The sequence below is a fragment of the Bactrocera tryoni genome, chromosome 4 (assembly GCF_016617805.1).
Source record: "Bactrocera tryoni isolate S06 chromosome 4, CSIRO_BtryS06_freeze2, whole genome shotgun sequence".
NCBI classification, from domain to species: domain Eukaryota; kingdom Metazoa; phylum Arthropoda; class Insecta; order Diptera; family Tephritidae; genus Bactrocera; species Bactrocera tryoni.
The window spans coordinates 55,114,806-55,120,023 of record NC_052502.1 but is presented as its reverse complement, the minus strand read 5'-3'; positions in this window follow the sequence as shown (position 1 = coordinate 55,120,023).

Genomic DNA, 5,218 nt, shown 5'->3' with positions numbered 1-5,218 from the left:
ATATAATATAATATTTATTGTGAAGAGCATATAGAATGTATCTACTTGCTTGGCTTGAAATGAACAATAATAGCTTATTTACCCCAACTTAATTTTTTTGTATTCAACTAATTAATTGAGTTGTCTTAACAGCAACAGAAATCTTCAAGTGTATGTACATACATACATACATACATATGTGTTATATTCATTTTCGCCTAACGAACAATTGAAGACAGCAGCTTTTTATACTCTCGCAACAAAGTTGCTAAGGAGAGTATTATAGTTTTGTTCACATAACGGTTGTTTGTAAGTCCTAAAACTAAAAGAGTCAGATATAGGGTTATATATACCAAAGTGATCAGGGTGACGAGTAGAGTCGAAATCCGGATGTCTGTCTGTCCGTCTGTCCGTCCGTCCGTCCGTGCAAGCTGTAACATGAGTAAAAATTGAGATATCATGATGAAACTTGATACACGTATTTCTTGGCTCCATAAGAAGGTTAAGTTCGAAGTTGGCAAAAGCGGCCCACTACCACGCCCACAAAATGGTGAAAACCTTAAACCTATAAAGTGTCATAACTAAGTCATAAATAAAGATATTAAAGTGAAATTTAATTATTGCATTATTGAAATTGCATTAGGGAGGCATATTTGGAAAAGTGGGCCCCCGCCCCCTACTAAGTTTCCTTTTTGTATATATCTCGGAAACTACTATAGCTATGTCAACCAAACTCTACAGAGTCGTTTCCTTCAGGCATTTCCATTTACATTTCAAAAATGGAAGAAATCGGATAATAACCACGCCCACCTCCCATACAAAGCTTATGTTGAAAATCACTAAAAGTGTGTTAAACGACTAAGAAGAAACGTCAGAAACACTAAATTTACGGAAAAAATGGCAGAAGAAAGCAGCACCCAGGCTTTTTTTAAAAATTTAAAATGGGCGTGACGTCACCCACTTATGGACCAAAAACCATATCTCAGGAGCTACTAATCTTATTAATTTTGCAGCAAAATAAAAAAAATATTTTTAATGACGGATAATGAAATCTCGATTATCACTTTATCATGCGAGAGTATAAAATGTTCGGTGACACCCTAACTTAGCCCTTCCTTTTACTTGTTTTATGAACAACTAAATATAACAAAAAACTATATAATTTAATCTCGGAAAAATTCTTTCACAACTTTTGTACTTAAACTCTAAAATATGAAATCAGATCCCTGGCGGATAAAAAATAATAAATTTTCACGTAGTTTAATGGCAATACAAGCAGACCAACGCTTAATTCTTACACTTGTTATAAGGCTCGGCTTAGCTTGGCTTCAGTGCCGAATTCTGTTTCGGTTACGCTTCATTACGACCTCAAATTCATAAACCTAGGTTGTGGTAAAGCATATCTTTTGCGACCTACTTATACCCGACGTCGTTTTTATAAAAGTTTCTGCCTTTTTGGTATTGATAACAAAAATATGCTGAGTCGAACCATAAGAGATCTTGTGCTATACCTCTGATGGATGGTTTCTTCCATTTTCATTAGGCAAGTTGTGATGACTTCACGTTCATCACTAAATGCTCCGGGTCAATTTTGATCATACAACAAATTTGTATGTAACACTAATTTAACAGAACGTTACTAATTTTCTTTTATTTTAAAAAATAATAGTGCTTTCCGTGGATGGGCTAAAGAAAATACTAATGAACCACAAATCTTAAAAGTAATACGAAGGTGGGCAACTTTCTAACTACAAGACTGTTGTGATTAATCTTTAAGGAATTACATGGGTTTACGGGTTTCAATTTTTACGGTTTTATTAAATTCTACAACACCGCTAGGATATTGTACTAAATTTTCGAGTTGATCCGAGTAAGTTTCAGAGATACAGTCTTGAGAACTTATGCGCTCGGGGCTAGCTAGACTAATGCACGTCAGTGTTTGTTTTTGAAGTCGGTTGGAAAGGTCTCTCGAGAACTACTCAACCGATCTACATGAAATTAATATACATACATATGTCTTTGAGATACTATTCTTAAAGACGTGAACGAATTTTCACTGAATTTTTCTTTTTTTTTTGTAAAAATGTCTGCCAAAAATTCAAATTTCATTTTTTTTCTTCGTCCAAGTTCTGTGTTAAGGTTTTAACTAAAACACGTATTTTTTCACTTTAAATGATCCTGCAAGGAGCTATCCTACCAACGAGGGGTCACCGGATATGGCGTCGCAATGGCCGAGTTTAAAATATTTTTTCCAAAAATTGAAGAATTTCTTTGTTAATAGTGTATGTTTGTAACAATAAAAAATTCTAATAAAATATCTTTTTTTTTTTATGAGAATAAAATTGTTGAAAAAGGCTGTTTTTACACGAGGAAACCCATGTAACCCCTTAATGTGTGCTCTGATGAGCCTGCAAATTTGTCGGAATCTCCGATATCGGAGCACTATAACATTAAGATCGAAATAATGTTCTGGTATGAAAAACATTTTTTATTTGGCAAAATATTTTCACCAAATTTCGCATGCATTATTGCCAAGATAGCCCTACAAGCACAGAACATAGTGCTCAGATCGGGCATATAGCTGCCATACAAACTGCCTGAACAAAATCAAGCCAAAGATCTTTTTATATTCTTATACATACTTACGTACTTATATACTATAAGAAATGAACGATACTATAAGTACGAAGCAGCCAAAATTAACATTGTCATTATTACCGTTATCAACCTGAACCAACAAACATCAACAGTGCGCTCATTGGCACACTTTGAATGTCAATGTGAGGGCCAAAAGCATCGCACAACGCGCGAAATGCAACAAATTCCGATGATGGACACACATACAAACACACACATCGTTACCAAAAAATGTGTCTCACTGTTTATAAAAGTCAACAAATACAAGCAATTTTCAAGGAAACATTTAAACCAACATTTTTTATATTTTATTTTTTTTTATCAATGTTATTAGATACCGCAGCGTGATAAGCAAAAAAAGAAAGCTATAAAATGAATTGCTGTTACACATATGAATGTATGTTTGTACATACACACATACTTATATATACATATGTTTATATGTGTAGATGTATTATATATCAATTTTTGAAGAAATTAGCAACCTTGAACAATCAGCAAAAAACGAAAAATTGCGCGAATCGAAAAGCTGAAATTGTGATTGTGTGATGTTTACTGACGCCACATCAAAAAGAAACGCGTGGGCGGCGGCGTAGAACAGACGAAATTGTGGAGGTTTCAAACAAGCAGCCATACACTCACAACTGCATACGTATACGCATAAATTAATTTGAAATATAATTTGGAAGTTCTGTATAGTAGACACTAAAATTTCTTTTTAGAAAATTTAAAACAACAACAGCAACAACTTGACACGCATGACAAATGCTACGTAAAAGAAGTCGTAAATAATTTGCCAAATGTTTAACTTGCACACGCCTCATACTTATGTACATATGTAAATAAAAAATGTGTAAAAAAAAATTAAGTAGTTTGCTGACGCAACAGACGGAAGCTACAATTTCTCCGCATATATTTCATTCTTTTTTTATTACTCATACGTGATTTGGAGAGTGTAGACTAGATAGTTCTTGAAACAATATACATATGTACATACACATATACAAATATTTATACTTACTTATATAGTATGTACATATGTTTGTTTATCCATATAATGACTCCCCAAGATTTTGATAAAAAAAAAGTCTTTCATTTATTAGATACTTATATCGATCTAACCTTAAAAAAGAACTAGCGGATTAGTTAGATATTAGTTCGTGAGTATGGCGATGCATTTTCGCCTTGTCTATTGCTTGAACGAATGATAGCACATCTGATACAAATCACTTAGTTTTGTCATAATCAAAGCTGACACTTGGCTGACAGCTTTCCACTTAACAGAAGACAAATGTGAGCAACAAATTAGAAAACCGAGAACATTTAAATAGCTTGAAGCTATAATATTCCTAGCATAAATAACGGGTGATCCAAGTAGAGGTACTTTTTTCAACGTAGCCTTTTTGGCAGATCACACATGAGACGTGTCAAGCTCTCATGTTATTTTTGTTCAGTATTGTTTGACATTTCATCATGGAAAAACTTACGGCTGAACAACGTTTACAAATCGCCTCGACTTTATTACGAAAATTCACGCTCTGTACATATGGTCAACATAACCGAACTACTGAGCGTACTATTCGCAAAGACCAGCTTGTGCAAGAACTGAAGCTCCACCTTCCCAAGTAACATCGCTTCGCTCAATAGGCTGAGGTTATAGGTCCAAGACGACTGACGTTTCCGAGCCAATATTTGTTCAGCGATAAGAGGCTATTTCTGACTCAATGGATATGTAAACAAGCAAAATTGCCGCATTTGGGATGAAGAACAACCTTAAGAGATTCAAGAGCTGCTTTTTCATCCAGAAATAACAACGGTTTGGTGTGGTTTGTAGGCCGGTGGAATTATCGGGCCATATTTCTTTAAAAATGATGCCGATAAGAACGTAACCATGAATGGCACCTGTTATCGCCCATTATAACCGACTACATATTTGAGTGCTATCTGAAATTGAAGCTTGACCTTTACGACATTGGTTTCAACAAGAAAAGTTGCACTCCTCCACACATCGCATCAATCAATTACAAGTCAGAATGCTCGAACGAGTCAATGAAAAGTGTGGACTCAAGGGATGGAATTAGATAGAATTTGAAGCGCGTATTTTTAAATAGGGAGCCTAAAAATTAATCTTCTTCTTAATTGGCGTAACAGATACGCTTACGCGATTATAGCGCGCCAAATCGTTTCTTTTTTCTTTTCGCTAGCGTGGCGCCAATTGTATATTCCAAGCGAAGCCAGGTCCTTCTACACTTAGAAGTTGAATAATACATCAATTTTTTTTAAACCGTCTTTAGAGTTCGACTTGTAAATGAATTTGAAACCCAATGCAAATTCCCATTGTCGTTAACGTGATCAAGATAATGCGTATGTAACAATAAAAACCATAGAGCTATCATAACAACTACGTTATCACTACGGAAGGGCGGACGTAGGTCACTAACTAAATCATAACACCTTTAGTTGTCTCAATATCAGGTCACATGACAATCCTGCAATATCAACGTGTGCATAGCATCAATAGTTTCCGGAATAATAACTGATTTTGGACGACCTTCAGGAAATTCGACTTACAGTGATCTACGACTTCAATTGGAAACACCAT